At 42.1% G+C, this 21306-nt stretch overlaps 1 pseudogene; it reads left to right on the top strand.

Moving 5' to 3' along the window:
* Positions 1-729: 729 nt before the first annotated feature.
* Positions 730-1876, top strand: LOC149447389 (uncharacterized; annotated as a pseudogene).
* The last annotated feature ends 19430 nt before the right edge of the window (positions 1877-21306 follow it).

The raw sequence follows: 21306 nt of genomic DNA, 5'->3' as shown, positions 1-21306 counted from the left end.
AATCCATCCCTGACAGACATCAGTAGGGTTCAGAGTAACATTCACAATTTCTGTTTTAGGCCTGGTTCACACTACATGTGTTTTCAGTTGCATTTTTTCTGCATCCAAAATGCACAGAAAGTAGGTTATATTCCAGCCACACTGGAAAACTTTCATTGCCAATGCTTGCAGCCAATCGGCTGAAGGTGCTGATCAGTGTATTCCCTCAGTGCAGAGACCCGCTGTCAGAATACTGTCACGGTGGAGAGGATTCCATCCACCTTTCATATGTGGATGGGAGAATCCGTTCTTTTATTCATTTTGCCCACCGGCTGAAAAGAAAAAAACAACTAAGTGTGTATACCCAGCTTTAGACATAACTGGGAGTTTACAGATCAGACCCCTCGTTTTCTTGCTGTAGAACAGTAACTGAAAACGTATTCATCTGGTGCATTATATAAGAAATACATTTATAGAATTGAATGACAATTGGATTAGAACTACTCATCATGTCTAGATATTCCTATAAAAAAAAGCCCTACTATGGTCACCATAATAATAAAAACAAAAATGTATACGGTTTAATCAGTTACGTTGTATAGCTATACTTTATAGTCTGTTGCCACTATTAACACCTGTGTAAACATCTATTTTTATTTTTCATATAGGTGAAAAACTAAGCTGAGTGGTAAACTGAATACCTGTTAAAAATAAAAAATTCACAGCAAAACTGAGTGTCATTTACAGAAGATGAGTAAAGTAGGAGACAATTTGTATCAGTGCTCTGAGTGCCAGAAGAGATTTACTTCTAAGTCCAAACTCAATGCTCATCTGAGGACTCACACAGGAGAGAAACCATTTAAATGTTCGGAATGTGACAAGTGCTTCTCACATAGTCATAATCTTACTCGGCACCAGAGGACTCACACGGGGGAGAAACCCTTTAAATGTTCAGAATGTGGCAAATGCTTCTCACAAAATATTTATCTTACTCACCACCAGATGACTCACACTGGAGAGAAATCATTTAAATGTTCCGAATGTGACAAGTGCTTCTTTCATAAGAATAGTCTTGTTAAACACCAGAAGACTCACAAGGGAGAGAAACCATTTAAATGTTCCGAATGTGACAAGTGCTTCTCACTAAAGTATAGACTTGTTACACACCAGAAGATTCACACTGGAGAGAAACCATTTAAATGTTCCGAATGTGACAAGTGCTTCTTTTACAAGCAAAATCTTGTTACACACCAGAGAACCCACAGAGGAGAAAAACCATTTAGATGTTCCAAATGTGACAAGTGCTTCTTTTATAAGAAAACTCTTGTTTCACACCAGATGACTCACACCGGAGAGAAACCATTTAGATGTTCCGAATGTCACAAGTGCTTCTCTTACAAGCAAAATCTTGTTACACACCAGAGAACCCACAGAGGAGAAAAACAATTTAAATGTTCTGAATGTGACAAGTGCTTCTTTCATAAGAAAAATCTTGTTACACACCAAATGACTCACACTGGAGAGAAACCATTTAGATGTTCCGAATGTGACAAGTGCTTCTCTTACAAGCAAGGTCTTGTTACACACCAGAGGATTCACACGGGAAAAAAAACCCTTTAAATGCTCAGAACGTGGCAAATGCTTTTCATGAAATTGTCATCCTAATACTCATAAAAGGATCCACACAAGAGAGAAATCATTTAAAATGTTTAGAATGTGGAAAGTGCTTCTCATGCAGTTCTGTTCTTCTCATACACCAGAGGATCCACACGGGGAAAAGCCAATTAGATGTTCAAAATGTGACCAATTCTTCTCACAAAGGGGACATTTCATTCAACACCAGAAAATTCACACAGGAGAGAAGCCATGCGGAGAATGTGACAAGGATTTCTCATAGAAGCTAAATGCTAAGACAAATGAAGTTATCCAGCCTAATTAATGAATGTGATATATTTTAAATGAAAAAAATCTTTGATCCAGCTTTAGAGCTTTACACGGAAGATAAACCATATAAAAATCTGCATTTAATACATGTTTTTAATAAAACTGCAAATCATATCAGAAGGTTCATGAGGGAAATAGAGAGACACAGCGCAAAGGAGACTATAAGAAACAAACACCAATCCATACAAGACTCAGATATAACTAACTCGTGTCAACTTAATGTCATATTAATTAAAAGCTCATGCACATGTGAAAGCAGAAAACATTTTTAATATACTATTTTACTATTTTTATATTGTAAACACATAATGTTGAGTGTTGCAGCCATAAAATAATTTGATTTGCCTAATAAAGCTTAAGTAGATGACTAAATTGCAAATGTGTAAAAAAGATGATTATATGGTGTACATAGTTACATAGATAGTCTGGATGAAAAAAGACAAAAGTCCATCCAGTTCAACCATAAAAAAAAAAATAAAACATTATAATCCAATACCCACAGTTGATCCAGAGGAAGGCAAAAAACCGAGCAAAGCATGATCCATTTTGCTCCTCCAGGGAAAAAAATTCCTTCCTGATCCCCCAGGAGGCAATCATCCAGTTATATTCTGTGTATCCAAGAAAGAATCCAGGACTTTTTTAAAGCAATCCACTGAGCTGGCCAGAACCAACGCTTGAGGGAGTCTATTCCACATTTTCACAGCTCTTACTGTGAAGAAACCTTTCCGTGTTTGGAGATTACATTTCTTTTCCTCCAGACATAAAGAGCGCCCCTTGTCCTCTGTGGTGACCTCAGGGTGAATAGCTCTACACCGAGTTCACTATATGAACCACTGATGTATTTATACATGGAGATCATATCCCCCCCTTATGTATTATACATGGAGATCATATCCCCCTTATGTATTATACATGGAGATCATATCCCCCCTTATGTATTATACATGGAGATCATATCCCCCCTTATGTATTATACATGGAGATCATATCCCCCCTTATGTATCATACATGGAGATCATATCCCCCTTATGCATTATACATGGAGATCATATCCCCCCTTATGCATTAAACATGGAGATCATATCCCCCCTTATGTATTATACATTGAGATCATATCCCCCCTTATGTATTATACATGGAGATCCTACCCCCCCCTTATGTATTATACATGGAGATCATATCCCCCCTTATGTATTATACATGGAGATCATATCCCCCCTTATGTATTATACATGGAGATCATATCCCCCCCTTATGTATTATACATGGAGATCATATCCCCCCCCTTATGTATTATACATGGAGATCATATCCCCCCTTATGTATTATACATGGTGATCATATCCCCCCTTATGTATTATACATGGAGATCATATCCCCCCTTATGTATTATACATGGCGATCATATCCCCCCTTATGTATTATAAATGGCGATCATATCCCCCCTTATGTATTATACATGGAGATCATATCCCCCCTTATGTATTATACATGGAGATCATATCCCCCCTTATGTATTATACATGTTGATCATATTCCCCCTTATGTATTATACATGGAGATCATATCCCCCCTTATGTATTATACATGGATATCATATCCCCCCTTATGTATTATACATGGTGATCGTATCCCCCCTTATGTATTATACATGGTGATCGTATCCCCCCTTATGTATTATACATGGAGATCGTATCCCCCCTTATGTATTATACATGGAGATCGTATCCCCCCTTATGTATTATACATGTTGATCATATTCCCCCTTATGTATTATACATGGAGATCATATCCCCCCCTTATGTATTATACATGGATATCATATCCCCCCTTATGTATTATACATGGAGATCATATCCCCCTTATGTATTATACATGGTGATCGTATCCCCCCTTATGTATTATACATGGTGATCGTATCCCCCCTTATGTATTATACATGGAGATCGTATCCCCCCTTATGTATTATACATGGATATCGTATCCCCCCTTATGTATTATATATGGAGATCATATCCCCCCTTTTGTATTATACATGGCGATCATATCCCCCTTATGTATTATACATGGAGATCATATCCCCCTTATGTATTATACATGGTGATCATATCCCCCCCTTATGTATTATACATGGTGATCATATCCCCCCTTATGTATTATACATGGAGATCATATCCCCCTTATGTATTATAGATGGAGATCATATCCCCCTTATGTATTATACATGGAGATCATATCCCCCCTTATGTATTATACATGGAGATCATATCCCCCCCTTATGTATTATACATGGAGATCATATCCCCCTTATGTATTATACATGGTGATCATATCCCCCCCTTATGTATTATACATGGTGATCATATACCCCCTTATGTATTATACATGGAGATCATATCCCCCCTTATGTATTATACATGGAGATCATATCCCCCCTTATGTATTATACATGGAGATCATATCCCCCCTTAATCTGCTCTTCTCAAGAGAGAATACATTCAGTTCCTCTAATCTTTCCTCATAGCTGATCTCCTCCATGCCTCTTATCAGTTTGGTTGCCCTTCTCTGTACTTTCTCCAGTTCCCCAATGTTCTTTTTGTGAATTGGTGCCCAAAACTGAACTGCATATTCCAGATGAGGTCTTACTAATGATTTGTACCGGGGAAATGATATCTCTCTCTGGAGTCTATACCCCTCCTAATACAAGAGAAGATTTTGCTCGCTTTAGAAACGATGTACTCAAATGTTTCTGCAAAATAAATATTGTGACTGTACAAATCAGTCATGCTTTGGTTTGTTCAGTTTAAAGCAGAGTTCCACCCAAAATTGGAAGCTCCGCTTGTTTGCCTCCTCCCCCCTAGACTGCCATGTTTGGCACCTTTTGGGGGGAAGGGGGGAGCGGGTACCTGGTTTTGACAGGTTCCCACTTCTGGCTTACTTCAATGTGGTGAAGTGAGCCAGAAGTTCTGCCCCTCCTTCTGTACAAATCATTCATACTTTGATTTAATCAATTTAAATGAAAATAATGATTTTAGTATTCGATTAGTATACAGTACAAGACTGAATTTTGATCTTTGTAATTTATCTTGGACTGAAGAACCTTTCCCCGCTATATATCAAACTAAAAGGGAAATGTTGGTATGAGTTTATTTGCCAGTCAGAGCAGTGATATTTTAGTTACATGTGGAGCTCCTATGTTAGATTTCTTGCATACAATGGTAATGTTAAGCTGACCACACTCGGTTCGAATCTTGGCCAGTTCAGCAGGAAGCAGCCTGGACTCAAACCATGCATGGGCAGGCTGAATATACCTAAGTTGATCAATCGACCAACTTGGGTACAGCCAGCCTTTTGGATTTTACATGCGATTATTTCTAGCGGTTGGTATAATAATCAGTCTTCTCCTGGGGGGGGACTGCTCCTCCAATCTCTGCTGGGAGAAGACAATGGTTCTTCGTGAGGGATTTCCCATCAACACTGTCCATGGTTGCAGGAAAGGAATTTGCTCCATGTATGTTCTGCCTTAGATCCTCCTTAGCTTTTGTGTGTTCCAACATTTTGTTATTTTCTCCATAATAAAAAATAAACAAAAAATAACAATATGAAGAACAGAATATCCACATAATAAATAATATCAGATGCACAGAACCTAAACAAACAATACTCAGATATCCCTCAAATAAATATATACATTTTGGGTGGATAAATCTTCAGAATGAAATATATACATTTCTGAGGCAATCACTCCATGTCTTACATAACATCAATTTAATGTTTGTGTTAGATAATGAGTTTATGTGAAATCTCCATTAAACACTGTAAATAATATTGTAATTCTGAAGATATTTCAGTTAGAGCTGTAACAGTGTGGGTGTGCAATATGTCTTCCCATAAATTTCTGTTCTATAGATACTATAGTTGTCAAAGGGAATATTCTATTAATTACACCTTCTTTACTGTATAACAGAAGTCTTTGCTGAGAATCCTCTTTCAGACAGTTGGGTGCCAGAGTTAGTTTATCTAACAATGGGACCAAACCTGTTGGGTTCACTTCAAAGGATCCCTCATTTAGATATGCAATGAAGGTGACCAGCCTTTCATGAATACTTAATTTCCCAGGAAAAGGTCATGAACCGGCATGCTTACATTCCATAAAGGGTGCACCAAGATTTGCCTTACAGGGGGTTGGTGTATGCTAAATACAGGGGATTTGAAGTTAGCCAATTATGAAAGGGAATAGATTTGCCAACCAATCAGAGATACTCCATGAAAGTTAATGAAGGAGAGAACTATAACTATAGACACTAGATAGAGAGGGAGACTCTCTGTTTGGGGTATCCACCATCAATACAAATGAAACAAATATTCAGCCTCATGGCTCTCGCAGGTATACAGCCCCTTGCTGCTCTTGCTTCCACCTTTCCTGGATGGAGCCCTACTGACTCCTGGGCACTGACCTCCTGTCTGCCGGGGTGGAGCCCAGAACCCTGGTCCTGACTCTAGAAGAAGCTCACACACACCTGACCAATCAGTCTCCTGGCTATTCCCAAAACCTGGTCTGACGATTGGAGATTTCATCCCTCCCAAATCACTTTGAAATCTCCAGGTTCCAGGTCCCAAAATGCACTTTATAAACAAATGTGGAAAGTGAAAAACCAGTATCCTCTGCATTAAACAAGTACCCTGGAGCCCCTCAACCTGCCTTGTTGAGAATCCCGGGTGAAATATCCTTTCTACGCTGTGACAGGTCGCTACATTGTCATTATATATATATATGGGTATAAGTATTGCTTAGGACAGAAGCTTACTCCTGTTTCAACTGAATTTCTTTTCTTTCCTTTCTTCTCCTGTTTGCAGGAAACACGTAGTAATCTAGTTGGAATTACATAAACTTTCTCAACCCACGAAGTATTTGATTCAATGGATGACTTCAATTAATGGGTGTGTCTATGTGATGTATTGGATGTGTATGAACTGTCTATATGTGGAAAAGGAATACTCTTTTTCAGGGGTGTGAACACACCATTGTTTGATCACTTTTAAACGCATGCATTTACTTTTTTGTGTTTCTCTTTCCCCTTTCTAATGAGCTCAGTACTGGTACCAAAATGTTTTTTTAAAAATCTTATCTGCTAATGACAGTGGTGTATTTAGGTTTTGTGCTGCCCTAGGCAAGATTCAGATGCCCCCCCCCCCTGACAGAGAGAGCCTGACACCAACCAACACCAGACCCCCCCCCACAGAGAGAGCCTGACAGTGACCAACAACACCCCTGCCCCACCCCCACCCGAGGGAGCCTTCCACTAATACCCACCTCCCCTTCCCAGCGCCAGGGAGAAAGATGCTCACCTTCACAGCTCTGGACATTCCCGGGAACGACAATAGGGCTCTGCATATGCCATCAAGCAGCCCGCAGCCTCTCTCAGATCTCCCCCAGTCCCCATGCCACATATGTCCCTTCTTCTGGGGGTCAGTGCTGCCCCGCTAAAAAATGCCGCCTTCGGCAAATGCCTTGTTTGCCATGTGGTACATACACCCCTGGCTAATGAACCTGTGCACTGATCTAACATCTTAATCATTATACCTCAGAAAATGTAGAAATTTTATTTTTCCTTTTCTTTCCTGTGGCTCAGAGTGAAATTTTCATTCACCCTGTCACTGGGAAAATACATGATAATATGTTTATTTGCACTTGATGGTATTTTGTCGATTTAGTATGTTTGGTTTTTTTTTTCTCTTCCAAATGCGCTCATGTCCTTTTTAACGTGTGTAAGTAACGTGTTTTTGAGTTTGGTATTTTAGGAAGAATACTAGAACATCGGTGGATAATCCAGATCTGACCCAGAATAAGCAAAATACTTTGAAAAGAGGACCTTAAAGCATAGCAAAATTTTTATTTTTGTTTTAATCACTTCAATTTTCAGCTTTCAGCGCTATCACACTTTGAATGACAGTTGCGGGGTCATGCAACACTGTACCCATATGAATTTTGTAGCATTTTTTTGAGACAGATAAAACTTTATTTTGGTGGTATTTATTCCTCACTGGGATTTTTATTTTTTTTGCTATATAAATTAAAAGTCCAAAAATTTTGAAAAGTGTTTTTCTTATAACATTTTGCAAATAAATAATATTTCTTCATAAATCTTGGCCAAAATTTATTCGGTTATATTTTTAGTAAAAAAAAAAAAATCAAATTAGTTTAACCAAAAATTATAATTTTTCAAACTTTTTTTTTTTTTTTGCATTGTTGTTTATTTTTTTTATATTATTTGTTTTTTTTTTAACACTGATTGCTTTTATACCCACAAAGGCTGTAAAAGCAATCATTTCTCCTCCTCTCTGGCTGCATTCCTGCAGCCACTGAGAAATACAGTGCGAGCTGTGATTGGTCACAGCTTGTCACATGGTACAAAGCTGTTGTGAATGGCCCTGTACCATGATTTCACATGTAGTAAGCCATGATGTCAGAAGTGACATCATTGCTTACTACTATTCATGTAATCACTGATTGGCCAATCAGTGATCACATGATCGGAACCTCCCACAGAGGTCCCGAACAGCGTTCGGTGTTCCACTGTGTCCCAGGGAGCGTGCACAGACTAAAATGGTGGGCCCCATTTATGAACGGCAACCCAATCCTTCACTGCTCCCTTCCACAATTTATATACATGGGCCGGATGGGAAGTGGTTAACAACCAGTGAATAGCTCGCACAGAGGTCCCAAACAGCCTCCGGACACAACGGGCACCAGATTGCGGTGCCGCGCGCTCCCAGGGAGCGCACACAGCTTGAAATTGCGGGCGCTGTTTATGAACTGCAACCGGCCCCTGCACTGCTCCTGTCCGGCCGTTTATATACATGGGTCACACGGGAAGTGGTTAAGGAGAAGCCTCTGAATTGCTTCAATTAATGGTAGTTGGGACAAACTAAATCTCTAAAAAAAAAAAAAGTTTTTTCTCCTCTCTACTTTTAAATTATTTTTTTGTGTCCCTGCCTTGCTAAGTGAGTTTAAAAGGGATGAATTTACTCACTGTAGGAGAGGATTGGCTTGTGCTAAGTCACTGTATAACAGTTTGCATTTTGTTTTTTGGAGACTGAATACAGATTCAATGTTCCCTTACAAGTTAAAGAGAAAGGGGTAGGATAAATGTCATGCCGAGTCAGCATTAAATCTGTAGCTTTTTTTTCTTCAGTATTTTTGTTTTCTATCCGTTACAATTTTTCTTCCTGGGTGCTTCATAAGTTGTTTGGTTTTGCTATGGTGAAATAAAAAAAAAGAGGGCGATATGGAGAAATTATATGGAGAACATTTTGAAATTGCACAGGGAGAACATTTTTTGTTTTAAATGTTTGATATAAAATATTACAGCTCCCTTTACAGCATTTTTGTGTGTTTAAGTGAATTTCCAGCTTTTTTTTTCTCTACCAACATTGAATGACTGTTTTATATAAATGTGGTGAAGCTCACTTATTGTCATTTAACTATTGCCACCTGCAACAACCGTAAGAGTAACACCAGGTTTAAGAAACAGTTGTGTTATCCATTCTAGCTCTACATCTCACATGAAGTCCTCTCTACAGTCCTAGAATCTATCAGTCCTCATATATGGTGATTTTTTGTTTGTTGGTTTTTTGCCAATACTAAGTTCAAAGGGCACTGCTTGAGTATCCTATAGATATACTGTACTGGGACTTGAGATGAGATTCCTAGTGATTGGCAGTTTGCAGGTATAGTATAGTACAATGGTACTTAAGTGTAGTTTAGTTGGATGATTACTGAAGCCACAAGTAACAGGCGACATTACAATTCCTCTCTATATTCTGAAAGTAAAGCGGAGTTCCACTCACCTGGCAAAAAATAAGTCAGCATCTACAAAAACTGTAGCTGCTGACTTTTAAAAAACAGCCACTCACCTGTCCCTCGGTCTTGTGGTGTGCCCCCACAGCATGTTTCACCAGTCGTCCTGTATTCCAGGAGGCCGGCATCTTCAGTGTGGACACCAGGCTGTGACAGCTTGCGGCTTCACAGCCGGGTACCCACTGCGCATGCACGAGTAGCTTCCTGAATGGTCCTGTAGTCTTCTGGGACCTGTCACATGTCCCAAAAGACTACAGGAAGGGAGGACACCTTCTGCTTCCGATCACCTAGGTGATCGGAGTGGAAATGGGAGCAGGTACCTGTCAAATTTAGGTACCTGCTCCCCCCCGCCCCCCAAAGGTGCCAATCATTAATGGGGAGCAGTCCTTAAAGCGGATCTTTTGGGAGGAGCTCCGCTTTAAATTATTTATGGCTCATACAGTAGCTACACCCAGTAGCCAAGGACGGAATTCAGTGCACAAATATTTGGCACCAGCCAAGGCTTTAGCCCACCAGGGTTTTGTATAACTGGACACAGATTCCAGTAAAAGCATACAGTGGTGAGTTGTGATGGTAACAAGATCCCCAATGGAGACATAAAGGGTCACACACACACAATGGCTATCAGCCGAAGATGGGGCATTGCTTTCAGGCTTATGACAATGGATGGAGACAGAGGGTGTTTTAACCATTACCCGCCCGGCCTATGGCCAAATGGCGGCCTGAAAAATCCCTTAGCGTTCCAGGTGGACGCCATATGGCGTGCTCCCAGGCATGCGTAGTTTGCGCGCCTGCAGAGCCACGCAGCGGTTCGATTGGTCACCGGCTGTGTACCTCAGACACGGCCAATGACAGATCTGAGTACCGGCCCCGTTGCCGATACCATGTGACCTGCTGTGACCAATCACAGCAGGTCACATGACAGTTGTATACAATGGATGGCTTCATTCATGCCATCCAATGTATACTAGTATGTGTAGCTGTGATTGGTCACAGCGATCACATGCACAAGCTGGGCTAATCACAGCCCAGCTGTGTCATGTGATTAGCTGTGGCCAAATCACAGCTAAGCACAAAAAAAAAAAAACCCTGAATGAGTCGATGTCATTCAGGTAACTGCTTGCTTATAGCAAAGTAATTCTTTGCTATAAGCAAATTGTGTAAAAAAAAAAAAAATACTGATCACTTCCCCAAAGTAGTACAATGTTACTATGGTAACATTGTACTACTTTGGTCATAGTGAAATATGAAAAAAATATCGCAAGAAAAAGAAAAAACTGAAATAAAAAATTAAAAATAATAAAAAAATTAAAAACAAAATTATATATATATTTTTTTCATACTGTCACCAGTCAGTGTCCCTGATCACTGCCATGCCAGTTATATGATGACGCTGTACTGAACTGGTGACAGTATGTAAAAAAACAAATAGTGAAATTAATTTTTTTTCATTTTCTGAAAAATTATGACAAAAAAAATACTTAAAAAAACTCACCATGCCTCTTATAAAGTACATCGGACGGTCTACTTTGCAAAAAGGGGTCATTTGGGGGATATCTGTACTGTTCTGACATTCTTGGACCTCAAGAAATTAGATTGGCTGTCAGTACTTCAGGATTGATCAATATTCAGATATATACCATAGTTTGTGAACTCTATAACTTTCCTACAAACTAAAAAATACATCCTAATTTGGGTTATTTTCACCAAAGACATGTAATAGAATACATTTTGGCCTAAATTTATGAAGAACAATTATTTTTTTGCAAACGTTTATAACAGAAACCAAGAAAAACGTTTTTTTTTTTTTTTAATTTTTGGTCTTTTTTTGTTAATTTAGCAAAAACCCCCAATGGTGATTAAATACCACCAAAAGAAAGCTCTAGTTGTGTGAACAAAATGGTAAAATGTAAGTTTGGGTACAGTGTTGTATGACCGCGCAATTGTCATTCAAAGTGTGAGAGCGCTGAAACCTGAAAAATGGCTGGGGCAGGAAGGGGGTAAAAGTGCCCGTTATGGAAATAGTTAAAACCAGAGAAACTGGCTGAAGGTGATAACTATCCAAATTGTTAATGTGGCAATGTAAAAAGGTCTCATGAGTATGCCACATCTATAGCAATTGTCAACAATGGTTCATAATAATCAGAAGTACTAGATAAACATCACTTTGAATAAATCTGTCTTACAAGTTCTCTTGAGGAAACCTGTTTTCCTTTATTGTATTTGTGCCCACAATAATAAAGCATAAGTATACCTTCAGAAAGCCAGGAAAGTTGATCCACAGGCCTCTACTGAATACACTGTACCAAATGAAAATCACCATGGAAGGATGTCACAGAAGCAAGTGCAACGTGATCAACATGGCATTATGGACTTAATATTATGGGACTGTTGAGAAACAAGATCCTCAGTATTTCGGTTTTGTCTCTTATTATTAATATGAACTTATTACATCCAACACAAGTTATGAACTACAGATATTGAGATCCAGAAATGTGGAATGTAGAGATGGAGAGTTTAAAGAGTCATTTCTTTTTTTTTTATTTCAGAAGGCAACAACAAAATTCTGAATATTAAAAGGAGATTACACATGATTCATTATTTTAGGTGTGGCCTAGTTTCATTGGCCACAAGGGTGGACTGTAAGATAATGAGTTTATGTGAAATCTCCATTAACTACCTGCCGACCGCAGATAGCCGAATGACGGCTGCACTGCGGCCGGCCAGTTCTGGGTGGACGTCATATGACGTCCCCCCCAGAACGCGCTCTCCTGCGGGCCCCAGGGGGCGCGCACCCGGCGATCTCCGTGATCGCTGTGTCCTACGGACACAGCTGATCACGAGATGTGGTAAAAGGCCGATCATACCGGCCTTTTACCACGTGATCAGCGGTGTCCAAAGACACGCTGATCACAGGGAAATGCAAGTGCCGGTTCTCGGCTGCACTTTCCTCACTCTGTCAGATCGTGAGGAAAGTACTGCCGAGAACCGGCAGTTGTCAGAGCGAGGATCAGCACCGATCATCAGGGCACTGATGATCAGTGCCCTGATGATCGGTGCCCAGCAGTGCGCCCACTAGCTCCGCCCACCTGTGCCCAGCAGTGCCCCCACCTGTGCCCAGCAGTGCCCCCACCTGTGCCCAGCAGTGCACCCACCTGTGCCACTCTGCAGTGCCACCTACCTGTGCCCAGAAGTGCCACCTACATGTGCCCAGCAGTGCCACCCACCTGTGCCCACCCACCTGTGCCCACCAGTGCCACCCACCTGTGCCCACCAGTGCCACCCACCTGTGCCCACCCACCAGTGCTGCCCACCAGTGCCACCCTCCAGTGCAGCCCAGCAGTGCTGCCAGTCAGTGCCACCAGTCAGTGCCCAGGGGTTGTGCCAGTCAGTGCCGCCAGTCAGTGCCCAGCAGTGATGCCAGTCAGTGCCATCTATCAGTACCCATCATCAGTGTCACCTATCAGTGCTGCATATCAGTGCCGCCTATCCGTGACCCCTAATTAGTGCTGTCTATCAGTGCCGCCTATCTGTGCCACCTCATTAGTACTGCCTATCAGTGCCCTTTAGTGCTGCCTATCAGTGCCCATCAGTGCCGCCTATCAGTGCCCATCAGTGCCGCCTATCAGTGCCCATCAGTGCTGCCTCATCAACGCACATCAGTGAAGGAGAAAAAATACCTGTTTGAAAAATTTTATAAAAGAAACAAATAAACTTTTTTTTTTTCTCAAATTTTTTGCACTTTTTTTATTTATAGCGCAAAAAGTAAAGTGCTCAGTGGCGATTAAATACCACCAAAAGAAAGCTCTATTTGTGAGAAAAAAATGATCAAAATTTCATATGGGTACAATGTTGCATGACCGCGCAATTGTCAATCAAAGTGCGGCAGCGCTGAAAGCTGAAAATTGGCCTGGTAAGGAAGGGGGTATAAGTGCCCGGTAGGCAAGTGGTTAAACACTGTAAATAATATTGTCATTCTGAAGATATTTCAGTTAGAGCTGTATCAGTGTGGGTGTGCAATATGTCTTCCCATAAATTCCTGTTCTATAGATACTATAGTTGTCAAAGGGCATATTCTATTAATTACACCTTCTTTACTGTATAACAGAAGTCTTTGCTGAGAATCCTCTTTCAGACAGTTCAGTGCCAGAGTTAGTTTATCTAACAATGGGACCAAACCTGTTGGCTTCAATTCAAAGGATCCCTCATTTAGAAATGCAATGAAGGTGGCCAGCCTTTCATCAATACTTAATTTCCCAGGACTGGCATGCTTACATTCCATAAAGGGTGTGCCAAGATTGGCCTTAAAGGGGGTTGGTGTATGCTAAATTCAGGGGATTTGAAGTTAGCCAATTATGAAAGGGAAGAGATTTGCCAACCAATCAGAGATACTCCATGAAAATTAATGGAGGAGAGGACTATAACTATAGATACTAGATAGAGAGAGACTCTTTCTTTGGAACCTCAGGGACGTCCAGGTCCATGGTAGTTATGGAATATATCCCTTACACTTTTACAGTATATCTAAATGTTTGTCTTATATCTTTTCTGTCTCACTGTTTGTATTTTGTAATATGTTTGAGCTTTCTTAATAATGTTTCTTTTATGTAACTAGATAGATTGTTTGTGTTAGTTTAGACCTCCATCCTATTCACCAATAAATTTTGGTTGTTGTGTTAAACCTTTCACTTCTGGGTAAGAACTCTTCATTTACCAAATCATATCAGAGAAATATTATATTTCATAATCTATAGATTTGGTCAACATTTGTGTTTTAAATACCTCTTTTTACTGCATACATTGTAATAACATATGTACATGGGTCAACCATATTAACATATTACACTGTATATTATTATACAGGATTTATATAGCGCCAACAGTTTGATTTACAATATAACGGGAGACAATACAGAAACAATACAGTTCAATACAAGAGGGTTAGGAGGGCCGTGCTCCTGGCAACTTACAGTCTAATAGGGAGGGGCTGGTGGTACAGAAGGTAATAACTGTGGGGGATGAACTAATAGGAGAAACAGAAGATTCGGTTATTAGCTGAAGGCAGGATAGACTTCCCTGGAAAGAAAGCTTTTCAGGGATTGCCTAAAAGTGGGCAGAGTTGGTGATAGTTGGACAGATTGGGGTAGACAGTTCCAGAGGATGGGGGAAGCTCTGGAGAGGTCCTGAAGATGAGCCATGAGAGGAGGAGACAAGGTAGCTAGAGAGTAGGAGGTCTTGGGAGGAGCGGAGAGGATGGTTTGGGTGATATTTGGAAACAAGATTGGTGATGTAATTTGGGGAAGAGTTGTAAATGACTTTATATCTCCTCCAGCCACTGCCATCAGCAGCATTAGATTTTCTCCATGCAGGGCCCCAGTAATAAGACAAAGAATATCCACCATAGTTTAGTACTGTTTAATTTGAAGCCAAGCAAATACAATAAAATTGCCCACTCACATGTATCCAGGTCAAAAAATGCCTTCACACCACACTATGGGTGTATTACATGGGTGTAGGGTGCACCAAGATGGCGCCCACGCCGGATGTGACGTCACCACGCACCGGAAGTTCCTCCCCGCATACCTACATGTTACGTCACACTATATCACGTGACTTCTTCAGGATGGAGATTTGTAAGAAGAGGAGAGAGTGCCACTATTGATGACCATAAGTGGGGTACTGACCTAGGAAGAGTACCACCTGTGAGGATTGAAGGGTGATCCACAAAGCGTGCTGACCCTGTGGGGTCTTTGTAAGAAGGTGAGGGGGCAATCTGGCTATTGGAGGAGTGGCACCTATGATCACGATCACAAGATTATCACCTGCATGTTTGTGATGTCCTATTGGAGCACTGAATTTGCTGTGGATTTTTTATGTGTATATACGTAGGGGGTTCATATGAACATTGGGGGGGTATTGTAAGTTCTATATAGTGTGGTTCACTTTTTTCACTTGTTCTCATCCCTGATTAAGGGATGGATTCACTTTTTTGCACCTATTTATGATCCTTCAGATGAGGATCAGGAAGGGGGTTGTGTTTATTGTATGATTTATCACGTATACATATATATTTGTGTTATTATATGTTATATACATAATTACACTTATTGAGATAGTAGTTATTTAGCGCTGCACTACTTATATTCTGATTTTCATTTGCACTTTGAGGGTGAAGTTTTAGTGCCAGCAGCTTAGAGGGAGGGATTGCCCATATAAGCGCAGGAGGAGTTTTTCCCAGATTATGAGTCATAATAAACATTCAATCAAAAATGAAATGACAAATGCACTTATTCAGATACAGTGTAAAGAATATACAGATAGACAGAGAAACATCCAATTGTGATTTGAGAAAGATGGACTGAGCTTCATTGAAACGTTGACAATAAAAACACTACAGTTTTTGATCTTCCTCCTCTGCAAGACCTCTAAACAAGTTTATATATATATATGTATATATATATACAGTGGGGCAAAAAAGTATTTAGTCAGCCACCAATTGTGCAAGTTCTCCCACTTAAAAAGATGACAGAGGCCTGTAATTGGCATCATAGGTAGACCTCAACTATGAGAGACAAAATGAGAAAAAAAATCCTGACAATCACATTGGCTGATTTGGAAAGAATTTATTTGCAAATTATGGTGGAAAATAAGTATTTGGTCAATATGAAAAGTTCATCTCAATACTTTGTTATATATCCTTTGTTGGCAATGACAGAGGTCAAACGTTTCCTGTAAGTCCTCACAAGGTTGGCACACACTGTTGCTGGTATGTTGGCCCATCCTCCATGCAGATCTCCTCTAGAGCAGTGATGTTTTGGGGCTGTCGCTGGGCAACACAGACTTTCAACTCCCTCCAAAGGTTTTCTCTGGGGTTGAGATCTGGAGACTGGCTAGGCCACTCTAGGACCTTGAAATGCTTCTTACGAAGCCACTCCTTCGTTGCCCAGGTTGTATGTTTGGGACCATTGTCATGTTGGAAGACCCAGCCACGTTTCATCTGCAATGCCCTTACTCATGGAAGGAGTTTTGCACTCAAAATCTCACGATACATGGCCCCATTCATTCTGTCCTGTACATGGATCAGTTGTCCTGGTCCCTTTGCGGAGAAACAGCCCCAAAGCATGATGTTGCCACCGCCATGCTTCACAGTAGGTATGGTGTTCTTTGGATGCAACTCAGCATTCTCTCTCCTCCAAACATGACGAGTTGTGTTTCTACCAAACAGTTCTATTTTGGTTTCATCTGACCATATGACATTCTCCCAATCCTCTTCTAGATCATCCAAATGCTCTCTAGCAAACTTCAGACGGGCCCGGACATGTACTGGCTTAACAGGAGGACACGTCTGGCACTGAAGGATCTGAGTCCCTGGCAACGTAGTGTGTTACTGATGGTAGCCTTTGTTACGTTGGTCCCAGCTCTCTGCAGGTCATTCACTAGGTCCCCCCGTGTGGTCCTGGGATTTTTGCTCACCGTTCTTGTGATCATTTTGACCCCACGGGGTGAGATCTTGCGTGGAGCCCCAGATCGAGGGAGATTATTAGTGGTCTTGTATGTCTTCCATTTTCTAATTATTGCTCCCACAGTTGATTTGTTCACACCAAGCTGCTTGCCTATTGCAGATTCAGTCTTCCCAGCCTGGTGCAAGTCTACAATTTTGTTTCTGGTGTCCTTCGACAGCTCTTTAGTCTTCACCATAGTGGAGTTTAGAGTGTGACTGTGTGAGGTTGTGGACAGGTGTCTTTTATACTGATAACAAGTTCAAACAGGTGCCATTGATACAGGTAATGAGTGCAGGACAGAGCAGCCTCTTAAAGAAGAAGGTACAGGTCTGTGAGAGCCAGAAATCTTGCTTGTTTGTAGGTGACCAAATACTTATTTTCCACCATAATTTGCAAATAAATTCTTTCCAAATCAGCCAATGTGATTGTCTGGATTTTTTTCTCATTTTGTCTCTCATAGTTGAGGTCTATCTATGATGCCAATTACAGGCCTCTCTCATCTTTTTAAGTAGGAGATCTTGCACAATTGGTGGCTGACTAAATACTTTTTTGCCCCACTGTATATATATATATATATATATATATATACACACATACACATATATATATATATATATATACACACACACACACACACACTATATTGGCAAAAGTATTGTTCGGCCGGCCTTTACACACACATGAACTTTAATGGCTTATGTAATGCAGCCATGCGGCAAAGGATAATGTAGGGTTCAATATTGAGTTGGCCCCGCTCTTTGCAGCTATAACAGCTTTAACTGTTCTGGGAAGGCCGTCCACAAGGTTTAGGATGGTGTCTATGGGAAGGTTGGACCATTCTTCCAGAAGCACATTTATGAGGTCAGGCAATGATGTCGAATGAGAAGGCCTGGCTTGTAGTCTCCGCTCTAATTCATTCCAAAGGTGTTCTATCGGGTTGAGGTGAGGACTCTGTGCAGGCCAGTGAAGTTCCTCCACCCCAAACTCGCTCCCCCATGTGTTTATGGACCTTGCTTTGTACACTGGTGTGCAGTCATGTTGAGACAAGGAAGGGGTCATCCCCAACTCTTCCCACAAAGATGGGAGCATGATTGTTCAAAATGTCTTGGTATGCTGACCCCTTAAGGCTTCATGTAAACGAGCCTACCCTGACCACCGGCAGCGAGAAACTGCAAATTGCAGCAATAATGACAAACAAACAATCACATAGTTAGAGCACAGCAATGTTTCAGAGTCTTGCTGGACCTCTTCATCAGGCCTGTGATGAACGATCACATAGTTACAGCAAGGCAACGTTTTGTAGTTTCGCAGGACCCCTTCATCAGTCATGTGATGAACGATCACATAGTTACAGCAAGGCAACGTTTTGGAGTCTCGCAGGACTCCTTCATCAGGCATGTGACGAACGTTCACATAGTTACAGCAAGGCAACATTTCGGAGTCTCACAGGACTCCTTCATCAGACATGTCACGAACGATCACATAATTACAGCAAGGTAATGTTTCGGAGTCTCGCAGGACCTCTTCATCAGGCCTGTGTGACGAACGATCACATAGTTACAGCAAGGCAACAATTCGGATTCTGGCAGGACCCCTGCATCAGACGTGACGAATGATCACATGGTTAGAGCAAGGCAAAGTTTTGGAGTCTCGCAGGATCCCTTCATCAGGCCTGTGACGAACGATCACATAGTTAGAGCAAGGCAACGTTTCGGAGTCTTGCAGGACCCCTTCATCAGGCATGTGACGAGCGAACACATTTTTTACAGCAAGGCAATGTTTCTGAGTCTTGTAGGAACCCTTTGTGACGGGAGTGACTTTTTGGGGTGGGGGAACCGCTTGGTCAGCTCATGTCCCCCTCATTATGTTTAACCCACCCTGTGCCTGTTAAGGGGTACAGGGTGTGTATGTGAATGTCTGAGTCTTGTGTATAGTGTGTGTTCCTTTGTTTAGGCCACATGGCTGTCCATTGTCTGTTTGCCATGTGCTACCCCCCATTGTGCTGTGTCTTCCTGTCCAGCCAACTATTATGGGATGTACTGTTTGTGTATTGGTGTGGGGGTTGGTCAATATCCTTTGCCGCATGGCTGCATCCCATTGTTCTGTGTCTGGTTGGATGGGGAGGGGTGATGAGGTGTTTCCTGCCTATACTGTAGCCCTTCCCACTGATAGGGTGGGCTGATGATGTGTTTCCTGTCCCTGGTTGTCTTTCCCCGCCCTCTGTATAAAACATGTTGTTTTGTGTACAATAAAAGTAGTAGTTGGCTTCCTGTTTTAGTAAGAGCTGGGTGCTGTCTTTTTTCCTGAGGGATTTCAAGGGCGTGGTCCGTGGATGGTGTTTGGACAGGGGAAGTTGTGCTATAACGGAAAAACTCAGTGCAGTCTGGGTTCCGGTTCCGTTACATTGGTGGCAAGCGGTGGGATTGTGCTTCCAAGCTGTAAACACATCCAAACCACCACCGGGATTCAAGAGCAGGAAAAAAAGTCAGTCACCCCAGTGGAGCTATGGACCTGGCATCAGAGTTCCCAGGGCTGCTGCAGATCATCCTTGCAACATACCCCAGGACTGTATCAACGGATCAGTACCTTGAGCTCAGGCAGCGGATTTGGGAGGTGCTTTGGAGAGGAGCAGTCCAGGCTGCTGGTATGGACAAAGGCAAGTGCTACCCAACCCCAGGGGAACGGGCCAGGGACCATCGGAAGTCACGGATGCCATTCCTGGGAGAGCAACCCCAGGAGCAATGGGTGGCTGAGTTGGACAGACTGGTCCAGCAGGAGATAGAACTGGACAATAGATATCGGGCTCTGCGGTGGTACGCAGAGCAGGAATATTTACGGGTGTCCACAGAATGCTCTCCTGAGGGACTTGACTTTGGTGGGCCTGGATTGCTGTGGGAGAGCCTTACAGACCTTTTTGTGTTTGGCGATAGAGGAGAACCTACTCTGAAGGAGTTACGAGAAGGCAGAGAGGCTATGTTCGGTCTCAGAGGGGTCTCAGAGCTTGAGCCAGATCTGCAATACCTGCTGATGAAAGAACTGCATCTGGAAAGGGCATACAGGCAGCTGCTAGGACATGTTTGGCAGCATGCCCAAGAGTCATCAGTGGAAATTCCAGAGACTGGGGATCTGATAGACCTCTCAGCTGAGGAGGAACCAGCAGTAGACCTGGCAACAGGGCCAAACAGTACTGAACTCTGCCCAGCACTGGTAATTAGAGATGAGCGAATTATTCAAAAATTCGATTCGGCTGATTCGCCGAATTCGGGGAATAAATTTGATTCGAGGCGAATATATTCGCTGCGAATTTAACTTATAAAAAGGGTGTTTCTAGGCTTCAGAGAGCCTTTATATTAGTGCAGAACACTGTACCTTTAATTTAAATGCCCTTGGAGTCTGCTGGGGAAGAGAAATAATACTGTCAGTCAGTATGACATGCAGATGAGTGCCGTCGATCTTAGAATCACCGTACACTTCACTCATTTGGGCAGTCACGGGGCCAAAACCAGAGTGTGGAGCCACAGTGTGGCGGTGGAGGCAGCAGCAATGGGAGGCCATACAGCACCCTATGACAAAATGGAACCCACCAGCAGTGTGAGGAGACCTGAAAGTGGCACATGGCAGAGTGTGGCGATGGAGACAGCAGCAATGGGAGGCCGTACAGGGACCCATGACACACTCTGGACCTGGCAGCAGCATGAGGAGGCGGTACAGGGGCCCATGACAGATTACGGGCCTGGCAGCAGCATGAGGAGTCGGTACGGGGGCCCATGGCAGATTACGGGCCTGGCAGCAGCATGAGGAGGCGGTACAGGGGCCCATGGCAGAGTGGCGGAGCGTAAGCAGCTAAAATTGAAGGCCATACAGAGGCCTATGTTAAAAAGTCCCCCCAGCAGCAGCGTGGGGAGACGACTATCAAGAGTCCAATGGCAGAGTGGCGGAGCAGAAGCAGCTTCAATTGAAGGCCATACACAGGCCTAGGTTAAAAAGCGGAAGCCGTCAGCAGCGTGAGCAGACGACAGA

The sequence above is a fragment of the Staurois parvus genome, unplaced genomic scaffold (assembly GCF_062004578.1).
Source record: "Staurois parvus isolate SC_StPar_1 unplaced genomic scaffold, SC_StPar_1.0 ptg000689l, whole genome shotgun sequence".
Taxonomy (NCBI): Eukaryota; Metazoa; Chordata; class Amphibia; order Anura; family Ranidae; genus Staurois; species Staurois parvus.
The sequence above is the reverse complement of the archived record's forward strand: the minus strand, read 5'-3'. Positions and strand labels throughout refer to the sequence as shown.